Source organism: Lepisosteus platostomus, chromosome 5 (assembly GCF_059453375.1).
Source record: "Lepisosteus platostomus isolate fLepPlt1 chromosome 5, fLepPlt1.hap1, whole genome shotgun sequence".
Taxonomy (NCBI): domain Eukaryota; kingdom Metazoa; phylum Chordata; class Actinopteri; order Semionotiformes; family Lepisosteidae; genus Lepisosteus; species Lepisosteus platostomus.
The window spans coordinates 7819607-7844331 of NC_142615.1; the positions used below are offsets into that span (position 1 = coordinate 7819607).

The 24725-nt window shown below is 48.2% G+C and overlaps 3 long non-coding RNA genes across 4 annotated transcripts in view; all 3 read right to left on the reverse strand.

Annotated features, from left to right (window-relative positions):
• Positions 1-24725, reverse strand: part of LOC148662964 (uncharacterized) — a 54032-nt gene that overhangs the window by 12772 nt on the left and 16535 nt on the right. The gene's annotated exons all lie outside the window — the stretch shown is intronic.
• On the reverse strand, positions 7813-8496 carry LOC148662965 (uncharacterized). Its single transcript, XR_015936398.1, has 2 exons — positions 8316-8496; positions 7813-8143 (listed from the first exon to the last, which is right to left on the reverse strand). It is a non-coding gene; the product is annotated as an uncharacterized LOC148662965 (long non-coding RNA).
• Positions 13404-14447, reverse strand: LOC148662966 (uncharacterized). Its single transcript, XR_015936399.1, has 2 exons — positions 13907-14447; positions 13404-13734 (listed from the first exon to the last, which is right to left on the reverse strand). It is a non-coding gene; the product is annotated as an uncharacterized LOC148662966 (long non-coding RNA).

The window sequence follows — 24725 nt, forward strand, 5'->3', positions numbered from 1 at the left end:
TGCGGTTCGTCGTCGCGCTCCGCAGCTCGAGCTTCGGTGCGAGGCAGGGCGGGAGGGAGTCGATGTGGCCTCGGCGCCATCTTTGCTGGTGAGTCAATTGTGACCGTTGCGGTACAATAAACCATCAATAAACCTTTTCCCACCCCGACCAGTATTTCTGTCGCGGCCCACGTCCCTTACAATCGACAAACTATAAAAAAACAGTAGCCCTTCGCAACATTACACGCCATTTTTTTATTTTAAACGTCCGTTAGATACGCAGGTGGCTCGATACCTGTCTTAACCTCGCCGGCGTCTTTATACCGGGAAGTGAAATTTTATTTGAGGTCCCTCAGAATTGTGACAGAAATGTCAGTGAACCACAATAAAAACCGAAACTTATTTTTTAAAGTCGATGAATGGATTTTAAGAGTAACCGTGTAGCGACTGACGTAAGGAAAAAAAAGGTTGTCTTTCCCTACGAAGACGTTTTGGTGCAGGACTTTCTTTAAATATCAGTTGTGCATAGCGTTTTACAAAAAGTTGATGATGATCTTGGAGATAATTGCAAAGGAAAATTGAGATAACTACCAAAACATTACGTGTGAAACGCCAGGACAGAACTTTGAACCCACAAAGAAACAAAGGTATGAAATATTGCCTCGTCATGGGGGGTTGATAATTGTAATAAGTGTTCCTAATTTTCGTAAAGAAATGTATATTATGGGAGTCACACGTGAGATTTAGTGTATATACGTTTCATATTGTGCATATATACGGGGTTAAAAAGTGGAATGAGTATGATTATAAACTCGTGTGTCCTATAATCAGATCATTTTTGAACAAGCTTTGATTAGACAGGTGAAAAACAACATCAGATCCTTTTTTAAAATATATTCCCACGTCTGAATATCAGCTTCTCCCCTCTGGCCAACATTTCAGGGCTCCCAGGTGTAGATCCCAAATTGAAACAAATATTCATTTGTTACCCAATTAAACAGTTAATAGAAGTGAGTGACCAGGGTAAATAAAGGTGGGTCAGTGTAAACTGTTTATTCTGGACCAGACTTCGTCATGTGTGATATGTCATGACTTCTTATATTAAGTTTTATCTTTCTATTTAGTTAAACATGTGTAATAGATGCGATGTGTGTCCATAAAAAGGTTTCTCCAGGGGAAAATCAAGTTGGTTTTAAAACCGTGTTTCCTTTATAGGGTACGTTTGCATTCCAAGTGTGGGGTTTTTGCCTTTTTGTCATATTTTGGATGTGAATCCGTGGTATTTTTGCTGAGACAAGTTGCCTTTCTTATACGCGGAGGGATCTGCTCGTGAGATGTCCGCCCGGTCCATTTCTGAGCTCAGTATAAGGTGTAGAAAGCATCACTGTCATCATAACCCGCCTCTCACCCAGGTGTGGAATAATGTTGTGACTATTGCTTCAGCAATAACATGCTGATTGCATGTTTCTAGATGGGTATAACAGAGATCTCAACTACTGAGGGGCTGAGCTATATAATTGCTAACACTTATATAGCGCTTTTCTGGACACCCCACTCAATTCGCTGCACAGGGAATGGGGTATCCCTCTACCGCCACCAATGTACAGCCCCCACCTGGATGATAATAATAATAATAATAATAATAATAATAATAATAATAAACTTTATTTTATATAGCGCCTTTAAAGGTGGCTTCTCAAAGCGCTTTACAGGATGACAATAACAATAAATAAGAAGACTACAACAATAAATAAGAACATTTCACAAGACAGGACACAATTATAATTACAACAATAACAGTAGAGGAGACTGTGGAAGATGGTATGAAGAAGAGCAGAGTGGTGAAGAATGGAACCAGTTAAGTAAAGGCTTTTCTGAAAAGGAGGGTTTTGAGTCTGGATTTGAAGGAGTTTAGAGAAGGTGACTCTCTAATATCCTTGGGCAAAGAGTTCCAGAGCTTGGGGGCATAGCAGGAGAAGGCCCTGTCGCCAATACAATGTAGACGGGCTTGGGGGACAGTAAGGAGGGCAGAATTTGAAGAGCGGAGGTTGCGAGGTGGGGAGTAGGGCGATAAAAGTTCAGACAGGTATTGAGATGCCAAGCCATGTAAAGCCTTGTAGGTGAGCATGAGGATTTTAAAGTCTATGCGGAATTTGACCGGAAGCCAGTGCAAGGACTCCAGGATAGGAGTAATGTGAACACTTGCACTAGACCTGGTCAGGATTCTGGCTGCTGAATTTTGGACATACTGCAGCTTGTTCAGAGTAGATTTAGATACCCCAGGGAGCAGAGCATTGCAGTAGTCAATTCGAGAGAATACAAATATGTTGATCAGCTTTTCAGCCACAGTTAATGATAGCATAGGGCGTAGTCTTGCGATATTTCTAAGGTGGAAAAAAGATGTTTTGACAGTATGCTGTACATGTGGGTCGAATGTTATGCCAGAATCGAATATAACCCCAAGGTTTTTCAATTTTGATTGGAGCTCAAGTACAGAGCCATCTACAGACAGGGTTACAGGACTGGCTTTACGAAGTTGATGGGGGGTACCAATAAGCATGACTTCAGTCTTGTCACAGTTAAGATGAAGGAAGTTTTGAGTCATCCAAATTTTTATGTCAGAGAAGCAATTAGATAGAATAGAGACAGCCACATCAGTGTCGGGTTTGGTATGGATGTATATTTGAGTATCGTCAGCGTAAAAATGAAAGCTGAGGCCATGTGATCTTAAAAGCTGACCAAGTGGGAACATGTAAATGCTGAAGAGCAAGGGGCCCAGTATTGAGCCCTGAGGGACACCAGACTTGACAAGACCAATTTCAGACCTGTACCCATTGAGAGAGACAAAGTGACAGCGATCAGTGAGGTAAGACTTAAACCATTTGAGGGCAGTGTCAGAGACTCCAAACACAGTCTCGAGACGAGAAAGCAAGATGTTATGGTCAACAGTGTCAAAGGCAGCACTGAGATCAAGAAGGATGAGTATGGAAAGAGAACCAGAATCAGAAGCTATTAGGAGATCATTGGTGACTTTGACTAAGAGGTGGAAGGCATGCAACTATGATGCGACGGCAGCCATAGTGCGCCAGAACGCTCCCCACACACCAGCTCTCAGTGGGGAGGAGAGCAGAGGGATGAAGCCAGTTCAGAGAGGGGGGTTATTAGGAGGCCATGATTGGTAAGGGCCAATGGGAAATTTGGCCAGGACGCCTGGGTTACACCCCTACTCTTTTCGAGAGACGCCCTGGGATTTTTAATGACCACAGAGAGTCAGGACCTCGGTTTTACGTCTCATCCGAAGGACGGCGCCTGTTTAGAGTATAGTGTCCCCCGTCACTATACTGGGGTATCAGACCGCAGGGTGAGCGCCCCCCTGCTGTCCCACTAACACCTCTTCCACCTCTTATTAGCCAATGAAAAATGGTAGCTTCCTCAGAGACACCGCAGGAAGACAGGAGTTTGTGATGAAAGTTCGAGAGGGATGGCCACACCCTAGTTCGGTCAGACTCGGCTCTCGATATTTTAGCAATCACTCCTGACTCCTCTCCTGAAACACTGTCAATACTGCACGTGATCCCCCTCTCTCCCTCGCGTCCCTCTCCCACCCCGTCTCCACCTGTGTAGCTGCCCCCCCTGGTCACTCCTCCTCGCTGTGCAGGGGGGGTCCCAGCCTCCTCGTCCTCTGGCCAGGAGCCCTCAGCCAAGCGGGTTCAGCCAGATCATCACTCCATGATCCTTTCAGTATGCTAAATTCCTGGTGTTGTTTTTTTTCACCCCAGAAAACTGACTGTCCGCCTCACCTCTGTTTTAAGTGGACGATGAAGTCAGGTTCCAGTGTGCCTGGTGTTTACAGGTAATACTTCAGACTGGTCGGCCTCACCTCGGGGTGTCTGGGCGTTTGATATTATACAGTTGCAATGCTGAGGCCTGTGACTGTGATGCTGTAAGGCTACAGGAGTCTGGAGATCCTGAGTGATTTCCGGCGTTCATGCGGAAACACAGCCCCACCCTCCCGCGGCGTCCAGTCCGCAGAATTTCCTGGAGACGTGGCCTAGCCGATGGGCGACCCCGCCAGCAAGAGACTATCTGAGGCACGATGTTCTGTACGGTTCAGTTAATTAGACGCGCACAGATGTTGAGCTCATCGTCCTTTTAATTGTGCCATCTATGCTAACTGTAGCCGAGATCGAACTATCAAGGTGACAGATCAATAATTTTAAATTAAATAGATGCATGATATTGCTAGCGCTGATGCAAGAGGCAAGTCAGAGGAACTGAACACAGAATGGATAGGAGTCGCAGTGAGTGAGAGAGGAATGAGCTAAATTATTTAAGAGAATTAAACCACTGAAGAACAGGAGACACAGTGAGAGAGAGGAGATCACAGGAAATACCTCAGTAACAAACATACTAACGCACAGGACAGGAGACACAGTGAGAGAGAGAGGAGATCACAGAGAATCCCTCAGTAACAAACCCACAGGACAGGAGACACAGCGAGAGAGAGGAGATCGCAGGAAATTCCTCAGTTTTAAGTGCAGACAACCGGACAGGAGACAGAGTGAGGAAGAGTAAATGAAACACAGTAGGATTGATAGGAGACGGGTTATGAAGAGATGGGACACATCTCTTCATAAAGAGATGTGTCCCATCTCGCTGAACTCGCTGGCTGAGTTAATTGACGCTGCTGTTTCTTTGGCAGATGAAGTCGGGGTCCAGAGTTTCGCTGACGTGGCAGAACCGTCCCAGCTCGGTCTCCTCCCATTCCTGCAGGTCAGTGCCCCTTCAGTCAGACCCTGTGTTCGGGGAGACACACAGGGAAGTCGCACACTGTGAAAAAAGGCTCCAGAGACATCGCCGAACCACAGAATAGCTCCAGAGCATTTGTGCACCTTTTGGAATTCTTCACGTATAGTGAAAGGTGAAAATAAAACCAAGAATGGGTGACGCGTCTTTACACAGAGGCGGATGGGGAACAAGCTGCCCAGCCTTGTTGTTGATGCCGATACCCTGGCTTCTCCCCAGATACAGGTGGATTAAATCATGGGTCCAATTAATCACTAACTACCAGACAGGCTTGAAAAACCGAATGGCGTTCTCTCGTTTTTAACCTTTCTTCAATTCTTAGAAAACCTGCACGCAGAAAAAAAATAATTTGCATTTTTTTACTACTTCCAACGGTCAGGTCTGTGGGTATTTAAATCTGACTAGAATGTGTATTGTTCAAAATCTCTTGTTCACTATCAGTGTTGTTGTTTTCAGTGTCATTCTCATTACTCCTGTGGGTTTTATACTGTGGTAAAGAGTTAAAAAAGTCCTCACTTTGTGCTGCTCTCGGTTTGTTAACGGTGGCGTACTCCACATCACTGTTGGGTAGTGTGATGTCTGTAGAGAACAGGATACGGGTCAATACTTATGTTAACTTATACTATACAGGATAAGACTTACATTAACACCATACTGAACAACAGGGCTCACTGTTCACACGCGTATTGACACTGTTCAGACGACAGGACTCACTGTTCACGCTTGTATTCACGCTGTACACAACAGCAGGACTCACTATTATTACAAATGTTCACACTTGTGTTAAAACTGGACAGAGCAGCAAGAAGTTATCATGATGTTTTATTTCTGCTAGTTTAATAGATAGAAGTAAAAGATCCTCACTTTGTGCGGCTCGGGGTTTGTTGACTGTGGAGTATTCAACAGCAGTATCTGTGTTAATTCTGCAAAGAATAAAACACGTGTTCTCACCTGTAACACTGTGCAGAGCAAGAGGGAATTCAATGAGTTAACACTGTACAGAACCGGACTCACTGTTCACACTCGTATTGACACTGTACAGAACCGGACTCACTGTTCACACTCGTATTGACACTGTACTGAACAACAGGACTCACTGTTCACACTCATATTGACACTGTACTGAACAACAGGACTCGCTGTTCACACTCGTATTGACACTATACTGAACAACAGGACTCACCGTTCACACTTATATTGATACTTTTTTGATCAACGGGACTCACTGTTCACACTCGTGTCGACACTGTTCACACTCGTATTGACACTGTACTGACCAATAGGACTCACTGTTCACACTCGTATTGACACTGTACTGACCAACAGGACTCACTGTTCACACTCGTATTGACACTGTACTGAACAACAGGACTCGTGTTGACACCGTTCACACTCGAATCGACGCTGCTCACACTCGTGTCGACACTTGACACTCGTATCCAGTAAGCCTTTGCTACCATTATCAAACACAGAAATCGTTATAATTTAATTTTAAAAACATGGCTAAGCATGGGTTTAAAGTATATTCAACAGTGCAGGTGCATTCAAAGAAATAGAGTTTCCCAAGCCCTCGCAAAGAATTACCATTTCCAAAGATGTCTAGTCTCAAGCATTAACATCCAAAGTACCTGTCTTAGCTGGGGCAGGAAGTTTGCCAAGCCACCTGAAAGAATTACCATTTCAAAAGATGTCTGTTGTAAGCCAGGTTCAATCATTACCATCCAAAGTATCGGTCTTCCCTTGGGGCAAGAGGGTTTCCTGTGTGTCTAGGATGTGTACTTCCCTTAAATAAAGGATGAATATGGGTACCATAGGTATGAGCATCTCCCAAAGCTCAGAGTTAAACTAAAAAACCCTTGGTGAGTGTGTTATAACATGGATGGGTATTTATAGTCCAGTGCCTCCTATTTTACTAGAGATTCTGTTTGGGATTCAGAACTCGGGATCAAAATACTCCTAGGTACAGAGTAATTTTCACACCTTCCTGCTACCATGATCAGAGCAGTATTAGATTAAATTTGTCATTTATTGAAAGCCCAGTTTTTAACAATCATTTTCATTTGAACTTACTTTTTTCAAAGAAGGATCTGAGGTTCACTTCTTGAATTAAATCTTTTGACAAGAGGTAAGACTTCTATTTTACATTTAAACCCATGTTTAGCTGTGTTTTTTAGATTTAACTGAATCAATTTCTGTGTGTGATAATGTCCTTGAATTCTGACAACATCACACTAAATTACATGATATAAAACAGCTAATGTCTCTAGAGATAAAGTTTCTGGGATGCTTCTAATTACTTTGCATTACCAGGGACAGTTTAATTCACCTTGTACAGTACTGAAAGACCAAAATGCTTTTTTTAAAAGTTATTTAACATTTTATAGAACTTTGTCTACTATGGCAACATGATGAGCTTGGCCACTTATCTTAGGATAAAGATAGGATAAAGGTTTATCTTTTGCACCTACCTGCCCCCCAGGGAAGGCCAATGCTTTCTACGTTGATGGTTCCCTACAGTAGACTGTACCTTATCTTCAAAGGTAATGTATATTGACCCAAATCAGTTTTGGAATCCAATCTACTGACGAGATGGAGCACATCCTTTTTTCAGGATTTTAGCATCATACGTTTAGTATATTTAGTCCCTAATGCTGAAAGAAATGATCATTTGTTTAACACGCACGGGTCTGTCTCAAAGGATGCAGTGCTCCTGAAGGCTCTCAAACCCTGCATTTCAGATGCCTAGCTGTATCCCTCACATGTGGCACCTCAGAATGACTTCTAACCTTACCTGTGGTGTCTTCAGTCCCTATTGCTCAATGCATGGTGTACGTACTACATACATGTGTCTTGAGAATGAGGAATGGGCCCCTGAGACAGTCATTTGCCTGTTTCACAAATGATCGTATTTTACTAGAGATTCTGTTTGGGATTCAGATGTGCATTCGGATTTATTGGTACATGCCCAGGGCAGTAAGCAGTCTGAGGATTTATTTCCAGACAGCATAGAGCAGTGAAGCAGTGAAGTAGTGCATAAAGCATAAGCAATCATTTATTACATTAATATATGTGAAAATAACATTTTAGCATCATGCGTTTAGTATATTTAGTCCCTAATGCCAAGGACTCCAGCAGTCTTACAACCACTGCCCTGTTTGCCTCGCCAGACACGATCTCTATTCTGTTGTAATCCACGATGTTCTTCAGGTGATTTATCATGTCCTTCCTCGCCTGTTGAGAGGCCATCTTTATCTCTTCTGCCGTGGCGTGCTTCATACACGCCCTCTTCAAGTGAGCAGGAAGCTGATCAAAAGTATTCAGGCACATCTTGCACACCAGGGGAATCCTCGCGGGTTTCCTTTGAAAATAAATAATACCATTTGTGTATAGAAACAAGCTAAGACTGATTTCTTAAATTATCCTTAATTTTCTCTCTCATAGTTTGAGCATAATGATTTTATTGCATTTATATAAGAATTGTTCATTGCTCCAAAATAAATTATGGTTTCATAAAAAAAGTGAACACTTACTTGGTCTCAGTCACAGACGTTCCAATAGAAGCCATTGTGGAGTTCAGCAACTGCAGGTCCTAGAAGTGGGGAAGGAATTTTAAAAGAGAAATTGAATTACAATACAGAAGGAATGGCTGAGGGATCACTGAAATATATATATACAAATTCCAAAGACTGAGTCCATATCTCCTTTAGGTGAGGACAGACTGGATCAAACAAAAACAACATTTGAAGTGAATGACTCAAGAAGGATGAGTATGGAAAGAGAACCAGAATCAGAAGCTATTAGGAGATCGTTGGTGACTTTGACTAAGAGGTGGAAGGCATGCAACTATGATGCGACGGCAGCCATAGTGCGCCAGAACGCTCCCCACACACCAGCTCTCAGTGGGGAGGAGAGCAGAGGGATGAAGCCAGTTCAGAGAGGGGGGTTATTAGGAGGCCATGATTGGTAAGGGCCAATGGGAAATTTGGCCAGGACGCCTGGGTTACACCCCTACTCTTTTCGAGAGACGCCCTGGGATTTTTAATGACCACAGAGAGTCAGGACCTCGGTTTTACGTCTCATCCGAAGGACGGCGCCTGTTTAGAGTATAGTGTCCCCCGTCACTATACTGGGGTATCAGACCGCAGGGTGAGCGCCCCCCTGCTGTCCCACTAACACCTCTTCCACCTCTTATTAGCCAATGAAAAATGGTAGCTTCCTCAGAGACACCGCAGGAAGACAGGAGTTTGTGATGAAAGTTCGAGAGGGATGGCCACACCCTAGTTCGGTCAGACTCGGCTCTCGATATTTTAGCAATCACTCCTGACTCCTCTCCTGAAACACTGTCAATACTGCACGTGATCCCCCTCTCTCCCTCGCGTCCCTCTCCCACCCCGTCTCCACCTGTGTAGCTGCCCCCCCTGGTCACTCCTCCTCGCTGTGCAGGGGGGGTCCCAGCCTCCTCGTCCTCTGGCCAGGAGCCCTCAGCCAAGCGGGTTCAGCCAGATCATCACTCCATGATCCTTTCAGTATGCTAAATTCCTGGTGTTGTTTTTTTTCACCCCAGAAAACTGACTGTCCGCCTCACCTCTGTTTTAAGTGGACGATGAAGTCAGGTTCCAGTGTGCCTGGTGTTTACAGGTAATACTTCAGACTGGTCGGCCTCACCTCGGGGTGTCTGGGCGTTTGATATTATACAGTTGCAATGCTGAGGCCTGTGACTGTGATGCTGTAAGGCTACAGGAGTCTGGAGATCCTGAGTGATTTCCGGCGTTCATGCGGAAACACAGCCCCACCCTCCCGCGGCGTCCAGTCCGCAGAATTTCCTGGAGACGTGGTCTCGCCGATGGGGGACCCCGCCAGCGAGAGACTATCTGAGGCACGATGTTCTGTACGGTTCAGTTAATTAGACGCGCACAGATGTTGAGCTCATCGTCCTTTTAATTGTGCCATCTATGCTAACTGTAGCCGAGATCGAACTATCAAGGTGACAGATCAATAATTTTAAATTAAATAGATGCATGATATTGCTAGCGCTGATGCAAGAGGCAAGTCAGTGGAACTGAACACAGAATGGATAGGAGTCGCAGTGAGTGAGAGAGGAATGAGCTAAATTATTTAAGAGAATTAAACCACTGAAGAACAGGAGACACAGTGAGAGAGAGGAGATCACAGGAAATACCTCAGTAACAAACATACTAACACACAGGACAGGAGACACAGTGAGAGAGAGAGGAGATCACAGAGAATCCCTCAGTAACAAACCCACAGGACAGGAGACACAGCGAGAGAGAGGAGATCGCAGGAAATTCCTCAGTTTTAAGTGCAGACAACCGGACAGGAGACAGAGTGAGGAAGAGTAAATGAAACACAGTAGGATTGATAGGAGACGGGTTATGAAGAGATGGGACACATCTCTTCATAAAGAGATGTGTCCCATCTCGCTGAACTCGCTGGCTGAGTTAATTGACGCTGCTGTTTCTTTGGCAGATGAAGTCGGGGTCCAGAGTTTCGCTGACGTGGCAGAACCGTCCCAGCTCGGTCTCCTCCCATTCCTGCAGGTCAGTGCCCCTTCAGTCAGACCCTGTGTTCGGGGAGACACACAGGGAAGTCGCACACTGTGAAAAAAGGCTCCAGAGACATCGCTGAACCACAGAATAGCTCCTGAGCATTTGTGCACCTTTTGGAATTCTTCACGTATAGTGAAAGGTGAAAATAAAACCAAGAATGGGTGACGCGTCTTTACACAGAGGCGGATGGGGAACAAGCTGCCCAGCCTTGTTGTTGATGCCGATACCCTGGCTTCTCCCCAGATACAGGTGGATTAAATCATGGGTCCAATTAATCACTAACTACCAGACAGGCTTGAAAAACCGAATGGCGTTCTCTCGTTTTTAACCTTTCTTCAATTCTTAGAAAACCTGCACGCAGAAAAAAAATAATTTGCATTTTTTTACTACTTCCAACGGTCAGGTCTGTGGGTATTTAAATCTGACTAGAATGTGTATTGTTCAAAATCTCTTGTTCACTATCAGTGTTGTTGTTTTCAGTGTCATTCTCATTACTCCTGTGGGTTTTATACTGTGGTAAAGAGTTAAAAAAGTCCTCACTTTGTGCTGCTCTCGGTTTGTTAACGGTGGCGTACTCCACATCACTGTTGGGTAGTGTGATGTCTGTAGAGAACAGGATACGGGTCAATACTTATGTTAACTTATACTATACAGGATAAGACTTACATTAACACCATACTGAACAACAGGGCTCACTGTTCACACGCGTATTGACACTGTTCAGACGACAGGACTCACTGTTCACGCTTGTATTCACGCTGTACACAACAGCAGGACTCACTATTATTACAAATGTTCACACTTGTGTTAAAACTGGACAGAGCAGCAAGAAGTTATCATGATGTTTTATTTCTGCTAGTTTAATAGATAGAAGTAAAAGATCCTCACTTTGTGCGGCTCGGGGTTTGTTGACTGTGGAGTATTCAACAGCAGTATCTGTGTTAATTCTGCAAAGAATAAAACACGTGTTCTCACCTGTAACACTGTGCAGAGCAAGAGGGAATTCAATGAGTTAACACTGTACAGAACCGGACTCACTGTTCACACTCGTATTGACACTGTACAGAACCGGACTCACTGTTCACACTCGTATTGACACTGTACTGAACAACAGGACTCACTGTTCACACTCATATTGACACTGTACTGAACAACAGGACTCGCTGTTCACACTCGTATTGACACTATACTGAACAACAGGACTCACCGTTCACACTTATATTGATACTTTTTTGATCAACGGGACTCACTGTTCACACTCGTGTCGACACTGTTCACACTCGTATTGACACTGTACTGACCAATAGGACTCACTGTTCACACTCGTATTGACACTGTACTGACCAACAGGACTCACTGTTCACACTCATATTGACACTGTACTGAACAACAGGACTCGTGTTGACACCGTTCACACTCGAATCGACGCTGCTCACACTCGTGTCGACACTTGACACTCGTATCCAGTAAGCCTTTGCTACCATTATCAAACACAGAAATCGTTATAATTTAATTTTAAAAACATGGCTAAGCATGGGTTTAAAGTATATTCAACAGTGCAGGTGCATTCAAAGAAATAGAGTTTCCCAAGCCCTCGCAAAGAATTACCATTTCCAAAGATGTCTAGTCTCAAGCATTAACATCCAAAGTACCTGTCTTAGCTGGGGCAGGAAGTTTGCCAAGCCACCTGAAAGAATTACCATTTCAAAAGATGTCTGTTGTAAGCCAGGTTCAATCATTACCATCCAAAGTATCGGTCTTCCCTTGGGGCAAGAGGGTTTCCTGTGTGTCTAGGATGTGTACTTCCCTTAAATAAAGGATGAATATGGGTACCATAGGTATGAGCATCTCCCAAAGCTCAGAGTTAAACTAAAAAACCCTTGGTGAGTGTGTTATAACATGGATGGGTATTTATAGTCCAGTGCCTCCTATTTTACTAGAGATTCTGTTTGGGATTCAGAACTCGGGATCAAAATACTCCTAGGTACAGAGTAATTTTCACACCTTCCTGCTACCATGATCAGAGCAGTATTAGATTAAATTTGTCATTTATTGAAAGCCCAGTTTTTAACAATCATTTTCATTTGAACTTACTTTTTTCAAAGAAGGATCTGAGGTTCACTTCTTGAATTAAATCTTTTGACAAGAGGTAAGACTTCTATTTTACATTTAAACCCATGTTTAGCTGTGTTTTTTAGATTTAACTGAATCAATTTCTGTGTGTGATAATGTCCTTGAATTCTGACAACATCACACTAAATTACATGATATAAAACAGCTAATGTCTCTAGAGATAAAGTTTCTGGGATGCTTCTAATTACTTTGCATTACCAGGGACAGTTTAATTCACCTTGTACAGTACTGAAAGACCAAAATGCTTTTTTTAAAAGTTATTTAACATTTTATAGAACTTTGTCTACTATGGCAACATGATGAGCTTGGCCACTTATCTTAGGATAAAGATAGGATAAAGGTTTATCTTTTGCACCTACCTGCCCCCCAGGGAAGGCCAATGCTTTCTACGTTGATGGTTCCCTACAGTAGACTGTACCTTATCTTCAAAGGTAATGTATATTGACCCAAATCAGTTTTGGAATCCAATCTACTGACGAGATGGAGCACATCCTTTTTTCAGGATTTTAGCATCATACGTTTAGTATATTTAGTCCCTAATGCTGAAAGAAATGATCATTTGTTTAACACGCACGGGTCTGTCTCAAAGGATGCAGTGCTCCTGAAGGCTCTCAAACCCTGCATTTCAGATGCCTAGCTGTATCCCTCACATGTGGCACCTCAGAATGACTTCTAACCTTACCTGTGGTGTCTTCAGTCCCTATTGCTCAATGCATGGTGTACGTACTACATACATGTGTCTTGAGAATGAGGAATGGGCCCCTGAGACAGTCATTTGCCTGTTTCACAAATGATCGTATTTTACTAGAGATTCTGTTTGGGATTCAGATGTGCATTCGGATTTATTGGTACATGCCCAGGGCAGTAAGCAGTCTGAGGATTTATTTCCAGACAGCATAGAGCAGTGAAGCAGTGAAGTAGTGCATAAAGCATAAGCAATCATTTATTACATTAATATATGTGAAAATAACATTTTAGCATCATGCGTTTAGTATATTTAGTCCCTAATGCCAAGGACTCCAGCAGTCTTACAACCACTGCCCTGTTTGCCTCGCCAGACACGATCTCTATTCTGTTGTAATCCACGATGTTCTTCAGGTGATTTATCATGTCCTTCCTCGCCTGTTGAGAGGCCATCTTTATCTCTTCTGCCGTGGCGTGCTTCATACACGCCCTCTTCAAGTGAGCAGGAAGCTGATCAAAAGTATTCAGGCACATCTTGCACACCAGGGGAATCCTCGCGGGTTTCCTTTGAAAATAAATAATACCATTTGTGTATAGAAACAAGCTAAGACTGATTTCTTAAATTATCCTTAATTTTCTCTCTCATAGTTTGAGCATAATGATTTTATTGCATTTATATAAGAATTGTTCATTGCTCCAAAATAAATTATGGTTTCATAAAAAAAGTGAACACTTACTTGGTCTCAGTCACAGACGTTCCAATAGAAGCCATTGTGGAGTTCAGCAACTGCAGGTCCTAGAAGTGGGGAAGGAATTTTAAAAGAGAAATTGAATTACAATACAGAAGGAATGGCTGAGGGATCACTGAAATATATATATACAAATTCCAAAGACTGAGTCCATATCTCCTTTAGGTGAGGACAGACTGGATCAAACAAAAACAACATTTGAAGTGAATTGCAAATGTATTGAGTTGTGATGCAACTGTAACTTGAACCTAACATGACTGGGGCGTGCATTTTTGAAATTGCATTTTCACAGCTGAAATATAAAATGAAGCTGATCGCAGTCCAAACTCAAGGTATTGTTGTAAAACTAAATATTCAACATGTTTCTACCTGTCCCTTTTCAGCTCACTCAGAAGTCCACAGCCTGCAGCCTGGTGCCTCTCTGTCTCTCCCCCTCCACACTGCTGGTCCAGTGGAGGTGCTGTTTGATCCTGCAGGATCTGTCCAGTCTCGTATAGTCTTACTGAGCAGCGCAGGGCTCCCTGGCCCCAGGTACAAACAGTAAGTGACAGTGCAGAACAGCTCTCTGACACTCCGCTCCCTCACTCCAGCTGATCAGGGCAACTACACAGTGAGGGACCTTAAGGGAAGCAGTATCAGCACTGTGATCGTCACTGTGGGCGGTGAGCAGGTCTACAGTAGGGTCACTAGAGGGCTCTATATTCTTGACAGAGTGTGTTCTTCTATCATCCTCTGTCCTGATTGTCTTTCAGCTCACAGAGACACTGTCACCCTGCAGCCTGAAGCCTCTCTGTCTGTCCTTCTGTTCACTGGAGAGCCAGTGGGGGTGCTGTTTGATCCTGCAGGAGGTGGAAACTGGACCTCAGTGTGTTCTGTCCAGAACAGCACAGCCAGCTGTTTCCCCCAGTACAGTTTTTTTTATTTTTGATGATTAGCCATATGTTGATTATAATATTGGACATAATGTATAATTTGAACTCGATATTTTTCAGGAGTGAATGATTGTATATTTTCAGAATAAATTTCGAAACCAAATTATTGTCCCTCGATCTCTGTCTCTCTCTCACCCTGCTGTCTGTCTGTCCCTGCCTCTCTGTCTCTCTCTTTCAGCCCCATCTGTCAGTCTGTCTGTCCCTCGATCTCTGTCTCTCTCTCTCTCTCGGTTTGTTTGTCCCTCAATCTCAATCTTTCTCTTTGCCCGTTGTCTTTCTGTGCCTTCATCTTTGTCTCTCTCTCCTTCCTTTCTGTCTGTCACTCTGTCTGTCCTGCGTTGTCCCAGCTGGGCCTGTCTCCCCGGCTCTCTGCCTTCAGCTCTGTTCGCCGATGTCCCACCAGCCCGTCTCTCTCTCAGCCTGTCTCTTGACTTGCAGGAGGAAGAGGAGGTGGAGACAGCTCCTCCGGCAGGAGAGAGGAAGGAGGTCAGTGCTGGTCCCACCCTGCCTCCTGTCCTGTCTGTGGTGGAGTTTTGCCGTCTTGTCTGTCCCTGGGTCTCAGTGTCTCTCTCTCTTTCAGCCCTGTCTGTCAGTGTCTCTCTCCTCCTCCTCTCTGTCCTCAGTGTGTCTCTCTCCTCCTCCTCCTCCTCCTCTCTGTCCTGTGGTGTCCTGTGGGTCAGTATTAGTGGGCTACACCCAGGCTCACTCACTGCGAGTGTGATCTCAGCAGAGTCTCTGTGCTCTTGGGACACTTGACTCACCTGTCTCTCTCTTTCTCTCCCTGTGCTGTCCCTCTCCTGCCCCCTCTCTCCCTCCAAGGACTCCAGCTGGAGGAGGTCCAATCACCACCTCCTGTGAGACAGAAGAAAAAGAAGGTGGGTAATGCTCTGATCCTCTCTTTACTCCTGTCCAGTGTCCAGTCAGTGTGTCTGTCTGAACCCCTCTCTCTCTCAGTGCAGTGTTCATGTACTGGAGTGTCCAGTCAGTGTGTCTGTATGAACCCCTCTCTCTCTCAGTGCAGTGTTCATGTCCTGGAGTGTCCAGTCCGACTCTTAACGTGACTCTCCTGTCTCTGCTTCAGAAGCGCTGGTGCATCTTTTTGAAGTCCCTGAGCTGCATGTCGGTGGAGACAGAAGATCAGGACGAGCCAATGGAAGTGGCGGAGACCGTATCTCAGGAGAGGAAGAGCGAGGGAGAGGAGGAGCAGGCTGCTGGGAAGGACAAGAAGAGGAAGAGGAGGTGCAGGTGAGCAGACGGGGGCGCCGCCCGGTCGTGTCTGTGATTCAAGGAGGAGTCTCCTCTTGCTGTTTGATGTCATGGTGACGTCTGTGTCTGTGTCCCTCACACCTGCAATAACAATATTCTTTCCAGGTTCCTTTCCTGGTTCTGTGCCTGCTAAGATCTGGACTGGACTGTGCTGGACCGGAGCTGAGGGGCCCCAGACTGTGCTGGACCGAAGCTGAGGGGCCCTAGACTGGACTGGACCTAACCTGAGGGTCCCCAGACTGGACTTAATCTGTATTGTAATTTTTGTTCTTTTGTTAAGCATCATTAAAATGGTTTTAAAAAAAATCTGTTTAGCTTTTGTTTTTTTCCCTCCCCCTCCCTGAAACGAACGAACCAAGTCTGTCCTTCTCTTTCATCCCGGAGAGTTTGTGGTTGACGGATTGAGGCTGAGAGCCCTCGTCGTCAGCGTGCCACCAGTTGGCGGGGATATAGCAGGGGGGGCATCGTGTCCAATACTCCTTGAAACGAGACAGATTTCAAGCCACCTCCGTCTGAAGAGAAGGAAGTCGACCACGAAGTCCAGGGTGTCCTAGGAAGATCTTTAGCCATCGTTTGCCCAGCAGCCATCTCACCCTGCAGCTCCCAGCTGGCAGCCCCCTCCCCACTGGAGCCCAACAGGTGGGAGCCTGGTCAGTACCTGGAGGGGAGACTCCTGGGAAAAACTAAGGTTGCTGCTGGGAGAGGTGTTAGTAGGGCCAGCAGGGGGCGCTCACCCTGCGGTCTGTGTGGGTCCTGATGCCCCAGTATAGTGACGGGGACACTGGACTGTAAACAGGCGCCATCCTTCGGATGAGACGTCAAACCGAGGTCCTGACTCTCTGTGGTCATTAACAATCCCGGGCTGTTTCTGGAGAAGAGTAGGGGTGTTACCCCAGTGTCCTGGCCTGATTCCCCCCCTGGTCTTGACCCATCATGGCCTCCTAATCACCCCCGTCTCTGAACTGGCTCCATCCCTCTGCTCTCCTCCCCACTGAGAGCTGCTGTGTGCTGAGCGGACTGGAGCATCATCCAGGTGGGGGTTGCACACTGGGGGGACTGGAGGGGATCCCCCTGACCTGGGAAGAGCTCTGAGGGGAGGGTCCAGACTTATTAATTATTATTATTGTTCGTGCTGCACTGGGCTTCAGTCCTGGCAGTGAGAGGGGGACTCTGTGATCAGGACAGATACTTATGACTGTATAATAATACACGATAGAAATGGAAACAGGGTAGCGCTGTAGTCTCTTCGAAACGTTTTGAACTGCCAGAAGAAGTTTTCACAACCCGGACTCATGAAGGTACAGGTCTTCTCCCTTCGGCCGGAGCAAGGTGTATGGTGTCCTGGTGATTGCTCCCGTTTTGAACGGAGTTTAATGTTGCGTTTCTACTTTATTAGAGAGAGGCACTGAACATCCTGTGATGGACTGGTGTCCTGTCCAGGGTGTGTGAGTGTGTGTGTCCTGTGATGGACTGCTGTCCTGTCCAGGGTGTATGAGTCTGTGTGTGTCCTGTGATGGGCTGGTGTCCTGTCCAGGGTGTGTGAGTGTACTGTAATGGACTTATATCCTGTGAAGGACTGCTGTCCTGTCCAGGGTGTGTGTGTGTCCTGTGATGGACTGGTGGATCACAATATTAATTCTCCTCCTTGATTCCCTCATTCATCGCCAGAGTGAAAGCGGGACACGGCAGTAAAAGCTCAGCCCTGCGGGTGGTGGTCCTCTCGGTATTTTTTTCCCCACGGTTTGAAACAGAAACAGCCGGGTGGTGTTGTAGAGAGGTCGACGTGCCTGGTTTTCCTCGTCTGCGAAGCCCGTTTTTTTTTGGGGGGGGGGGGGGGGGGGTCGTGAGGTCCCACTCAGCGCTCGGAAAAGAAAATGGCGTTTCTTTTCCCCGCAGGACGTGGCGTGGCCCGAAATTTCCGCCCTTGGGCGCTAGAGGGGAGTGGAGGTTGGTCTTTCTTTGATTTGGGGTTCGGGGGGGATGCTAATTTCACTGAACCAAACCCCACGGAAACCCGTGTTGGACGTGGGGGTGCTGAATGCGCCCTTGACGTGATTTTGTCTTTAAATTCAAGTGCAGCTTTTGTAACCCTTGGGCCGGAAACAGCTGGACCCGTTTCCCCTGCCTGTCCGAGGTGGCGACTACCGGGGTCGTACAGGGACACCCGGCTGGGTGCGACGTCACGGAGGCGTCACAATGAGCCGCCTGACGTCACAGAGCGGCGGATTCTAGCGGGGGGCGGCGCCGGAGCCCCATGAGCTCAGAGGAGTGAAGAGAGAAGAGGAGGAAAGCACTATATAGTCCTTTCTAAACACGTGTTTCTTCCAATAAAGTTACTTCGACTTCAATCGTTAGTTTCAGCTTCAGAATCGCTCTTCAATATCCCCGTGAAATCGGTAAGTCAGTCAAAAGCGCCGCTGGCGAGAAATAACAAAATAAGTGGAGAAGTTGTTTTTCTTACCGTTAATCCACTCTTATGGGTGTGATTGTGCTGTAAAAAGATATTGAGAGGAGGTGCACCTCTACACAGAGAGTGGTGGGGGTGGGGAACAAAGCCAATACCCTGGCTTCTCTCCAGACACAGCTGGGTGAGCTCCTCCAGTCAGGACAGGAGGCTCTACTGTACACAGAGAATGGCGGGGGTGTGGAACAAAGCTGATACCCTGGTTCCTCTCCAGACACAACTGGGTGCTCCTCCAGTCAGGACAGGAGGCTCTACTGTACACAGAGGGTGGCGGGGGTGTGGAACAAAGCTGATACCCTGGCTTCTCTCAGGACACAGCTGGGTGAGGTCCTCCAGTCAGGACAGGAGGCTCTTCTGTATACAGAGGAGGGTGGGGGTGCTGAACAAGCCGCCCAGCTGTGTGGCTCCGCCCCCTCCCCTCCGCTCTGTGACTCTGCTTGTCTCGGCAGGACGATGGACCGACAGAGATGCCGCACGGCCGTGCGCGGTCGCAGCAGGACCCGGGCCCGGCGAGGCGTCGTAAGTCCACCCCTCCCGCCCGCCGTCCAGCGTCCAGCGTCCAGCCCTCCTCCGACTGGCCTCTCCGCCCCCAGCAGCGCTCGCTGTATTATAATAATAATAATAATAAACTTCACTGATAGAGCACCTTTCACACACATAGCAGCGCAAAGCGCTTGACAGACCAGGTCTCACGGTAACACCTCTAGACGAGGAGAGACACTTCCAGTGGTGATCCTGACTGAGGACACGCCTCGGCTCAAGAGACAGGGTCGCGGGTCCGAGGAAAACCAAGCTGCAGGTCCATTATGGCCTTCTGAGAGCACAGATTGCCTCTGGATGTCCCACACTCTTCCTGGACCCACTGTAGAGACTCACCTGTCCAGACTCTTACTGGACAGACTGTACACACTCACCTGTCCAGACTCTTACTGGACACACTGTACACACTCACCTGTCCAGACTCTTCCTGGACCCACTGGATACACTCACCTGTCCGGACTCTTACTGGAAACACTGTACACACTCACCTGTCCAGACTCTTACTGGACACACTGTACACACTCACCTGTCCAGACTCTTACTGGACACACTGTACACACTCACCTATCCAGACTCTTCCTGGACACACTGGACACACTCACCAGTCCAGACATTCACTGGACACACTGGATACACTCACCTGTCCGGACTCTTACTGGACACACTGTACACACTCACCTGTCCAGACTCTTACTGGACCCACTGTAGAGACTCACCTGTCCAGACTCTTCCTGGACACACTCACCTTCCAGACTTTCACTGGACACACTAGATACATTCACCTGTCCGGACTCTCACTGGACACACTGTACACACTCAACTTTCCAGACTCTCACTGGACACACTGTACACACTCACCTTTCCAGACTCTCACTGGACACACTGTAGAGACTCACCTGTCCAGACTCTTACTGGACACACTGTACACACTCACCTGTCCAGACTCTTACTGGACACACTGGTCAGACTCACCTGTCCAGACTCTCACTGGACACACTATACACACTCACCTGTCCACACTCTCACTGGACACACTGTAGAGACTTACCTGTCCACACTCTCACTGGACACACTGTAGAGACTCACCTGTCCAGACTCTCACTGGACACACTGTACACACTCACCTGTCCGGACTCTTACTGGACACACTGTAGAGACTCACCTGTCCAGACTCTCACTGGACACACTGTACACACTCACCTGTCCACACTCTCACTGGACACACTGTAGAGACTGCCCAAGGCCCCTAGTCTCGACACGACTGGGCTTGGCTATTTGGTTAGAGCTGTCTCAGAGATGGGCTGTTTGGCGTTTTCACAGGTCACACCGGTCAGGCCGAACCCGGACTGGCAGCGGGAGAGGTCCCAGCCCAAGTCCCGGTGCTTTTCCGTAAGTCTGACCCGGTCGCCTTCCGCGAAACTGGACCGGCCGCCCTGTGGTGGGCCCGGTGCCCCACATCTACCCTACAGCTCCCCCCACTGACCCCTAAACTCCCGATACCCTACAGCTCCCCACACTGACCCCTAAACTCCCGATACCCTATAGCTCCCCACACTAACCCCTAAACTCCCGATACCCTACAGCTCCCCACACTGACCCCTAAACTCCCGATACCCTACAGCTCCCCACACTGAGCCCCACAGTCCTGATGGCCGAGAGGTCTCTGCTTGCTGTAGTGATTGAGTGAGCTCTGTGGACCTGACCTCTGTCTTGTGTCCTCGTTTCCAGCATCTCCTAGTGGTCCGGCATTTCACCAGACATGAAGGTGAGATCTGGGGAGGAGACAGAGCACCCCCTAACACCCCTGAGCTGGGTTACAGGGTAAGACAGCTTCATACTCTTGGACACACCTGTCTACACTCTTACTGGACACACTGGACACACTCGCCTGTCCGGACTCTTACTGGACACACTGTACACACTCACCTGTCCAGACTCTTACTGGACACACTGGACACACTCACCTGTCCAAACTCTTACTGGACACACTGGACACACTCACCTGTCCAGACTCTTACTGGACACACTGACCTGTCCAGACTCTTACTGTCCACACTCACCTGTCCAGACTCTTACTGGACACACTGTCCACACTCACCTGTCCAGACTCTCACTGGACACACTGTAGAGACTCACCTGTCCAGACTCTTACTGGACACACTGTCCACACTCACCTGTCCAAACTCACACTGTCCACACTCACCTGTCCAGACTCTCACTGGACACACTCACCTGTCCAGACTCTCACTGGACACACTCACCTGTCCAGACTCTCACTGGACACACTCCACACTCACCTGTCCACACTCTGACTGGACACACTGGACACACTCACCTGTCCACATTCTCACTGGACACACTGTACACACTCACCTGACCAGGCGTAGTCTCTGCTCCTCATCCCCCCTGCGTTGTGTTTCCCCCTCTCCCCGCTGGACAGAATCCTGTGGTGTCTTCGTGTCTCCCCGAGCTCGTCCAGAAGCTGGAGAGGGCGGCCGAGCTGCAGCTGGAGCTCCCGGGGTCGCCCGGCTCGTCCCGCTCAGTGTCCCCCCCCTCCGCGCCCGAGAGCCCCCTCCGCTCCCCGCCCCCGCCCCCCCCCCTCCGGCCCCCTCAGGCCCCTGCCCGCCCCGCCCCGCCGCCCCCCCTTCCTCCCCGCCATGCCCCTCGAGCCCCCCATGCTGCCCGGGGCGGTGCCCCTGCCCCTGCCCCCGCCCCCGCCCGTCCTGCCCCCCATCGCCCGCCCGGCCCCGCCAGGCCCCGCCTGGTGCTCCCCGGTGGGGAGGGTAAGGAGAGAGGCTGAGATGTCTGACGAGGCAAGTGGGGCAGTCTGTCCGTCTGTCCATCTGTCTGTCTGTCTGTCCTTCTGTCCTTTTCTCTGTCCGTCTTTTCTTCTGTCCATCTGTCATTTTCACTGTCCTTCTGTTCGTTTCTCTGTCCATCTGTCCTTCTGTTCTTTTCTCTGTCCATCTGTCCTTCTGTTCTTTTCTCTGTCCATCTGTCCTTCTGTCTTTCTGTCCTTTTCTCTCTTTCTGATCATCAGTCCATCTGTCCTTTTCTCTGTCTTTTTGTCCGTCTGTACTTCTCTCTATCTGTCCTTCTGTCTGAGTCTCTTTTTCTCTGTGTCTGTCCCTCTCTCCCTGTCTCTCTCCCTGTGTCTTTCCATGTCTCCCTGCTCTCTGTCTGTCCTCCGTTGTCCCAGCTGGGTCTCTCTCCCTGTGTCTCTTCGTGTGTCTCCCTGTCTGTCTCTCTGTCTGTCCTGCGTTGTCCCAGCTGGGCCTGTCTCCCCGGCTCTCTGCCTTCAGCTCTGTTCGCCGATGTCCCGCCAGCCCGTCTCTCTCTCAGCCTGTCTCTTGACTTGCAGGAGGAAGAGGAGGTGGAGACAGCTCCTCCGGCAGGAGAGAGGAAGGAGGTCAGTGCTGGTCCCACCCTGCCTCCTGTCCTGTCTGTGGTGGAGTTTCGCCATCTTGTCTGTCCCTGGTTCTCAGTGTTTCTCTCTCTTTCAGCCCTGTCTGTCAGTGTCTCTCTCCTCCTCCTCTCTGTCCTCAGTGTGTCTCTCTCCTCCTCTCTGTCCTGTGGTGTCCAGGCAGTGTGTCTCTCTCTTCCTCCTCCTCTCTGTCCTGTGGTGTCCAGTGGGTCAGTATTAGTGGGCTACACCCAGGCTCACTCCCTGCGAGTGTGATCTCAGCAGAGTCTCTGTGCTCTAGGGACACTTGACTCACCTCTCTCTTTCTCTTTTGTGGTTGACGGATTGAGGCCGAGAGCAGGGCAGTGTTCATGTACTGGACTGTCCAGTCGTGTGTCTGTATGAACCCCTCTCTCTCTCAGTGCAGTGTTCATGTACTGGAGTGTCCAGTCAGTGTGTCTGTATGAACCCCTCTCTCTCTCTCAGTGCAGTGTTCATGTCCTGGAGTGTCCACTCCGACTCTTAACGTGACTCTCCTCTCTCTGCTTCAGAAGCGCTGGTGCATCTTTTTGAAGTCCCTGAGCTGCATGTCGGTGGAGACAGAAGATCAGGACAAGCCGATGGAGGTGGCGGAGACCGTAGCTCAGGAGAGGAAGAGCGAGGGAGAGGAGGAGCAGGCTGCCGGGAAGGACAAGAAGAGGAAGAGGAGGTGCAGGTGAGCAGACAGGGGGGCGCCGCCCGGTCGTGTCTGTGATTCAAGGAGGAGTCTCCTCTTGCTGTTTGATGTCATGGTGACGTCTGTGTCTGTGTCCCTCACACCTGCAATAACAATATTCTTTCCAGGTTCTGTGCCTGCTAAGATCTGGACTGGACTGGACTGGACTGGACTGGACTGGACTGGACTGGTTCGGAGCTGAGGGACACCAGACGACTGGACTGGAGCCTAGGGACACCAGCTTGGACTGGACCGGAGCTGAGAGACACCAGACTGGACTGGACAGGAGCTGAGGGACCCCAGTCTGTGCTGGACCGAAGCTGAGGGACACCAGACTGGGCTGGACTGGAGCTGAGGGACACCAGACTGGGCTGGACTGGAGCTGAGGGGCCCCAGACTGGACTAGCATGAAGTTGTGTTTTTTTGCGCGGCGGTCGGTGAGGGGCGAAATTGTATTTATTTTTTTCCCACGGTCTGAAACGGCCGGGTGGTGTTGTAGAGAGGTCGACGTGCCTGGTTTTCCTTGTCTCGAAACCCGTTTTTTTGGGGGGGGTCATGAGGTCCCACGCAGTGCTCGGAAAAGAAAATGGCGTCTCTTTTCCCCGCAAGACGGGGGGGGGGGAACCCGTGTTTTTTGGACGTGGCGTGGCCCGAAATTTCCGCCCTTGGCCGCTAGAGGGGGGTGGAGTTTGGTCTTTCTTTGATTTGGGGGTCGGGGGGGGGGGTGCTAATTTCACTGAACCAAACCCCACGGAAACCCGTGTTGGACGTGGGGGTGCTGAATGCGCCCTCGACGTGATTTTGTCTTTAAATTCAAGTGCAGCTTTTGTAACTCTTGGGCCGGAAACAGCTGGACCCGTTTCCCCTGCCTGTCCGAGGTGGCGACTACCGGGGTCATACAGGGACACCCGGCTGGCCGCTGAGAGTTGGATAAATAACATTTCCACCCAAAAAAAAATGTGGACCCGGTGGCCATTTTTGTTTCGCGGCCGAGCCGTGAGCGCATCGGGGGCGACGTCACGGGGGCGTCACAGTGAGCAGCCTGACGTCACAGAGCGGCGGATTCTAGCGGGGGGCGGTGCCGGAGCCCCGTGAGCTCAGAGGAGTGAAGAGAGAGGAGGAGGAAAGGACTATATAGCGCTTAATAAACACGTGTTTCTTCAAAAAAAGATTCGCGGGTTACTTCGACTTCGATCAAATCACAGTTTCAGCTTCAGATTCACTCTGAAGTATCCCCGTGAAATTGGTAAGTCGCTCAAAAGCGTCGCTGGCGAGAAATAACAAAATAAGTTGAGAAATAAGTTGTTTTTTTTAACATTACTCCACTCTTATTGGTGTGATCGTGCTGTAAAAAGATATTGAGAGGAGGTGCACCTCTACACAGAGAGTGGCGGGGGTGTGGAACAAAGCCGATACCCTGGCTTCTCTCCAGACACAGCTGGGTGAGCTCCTCCAGTCAGGACAGGAGGCTCTACTGTACACAGAGG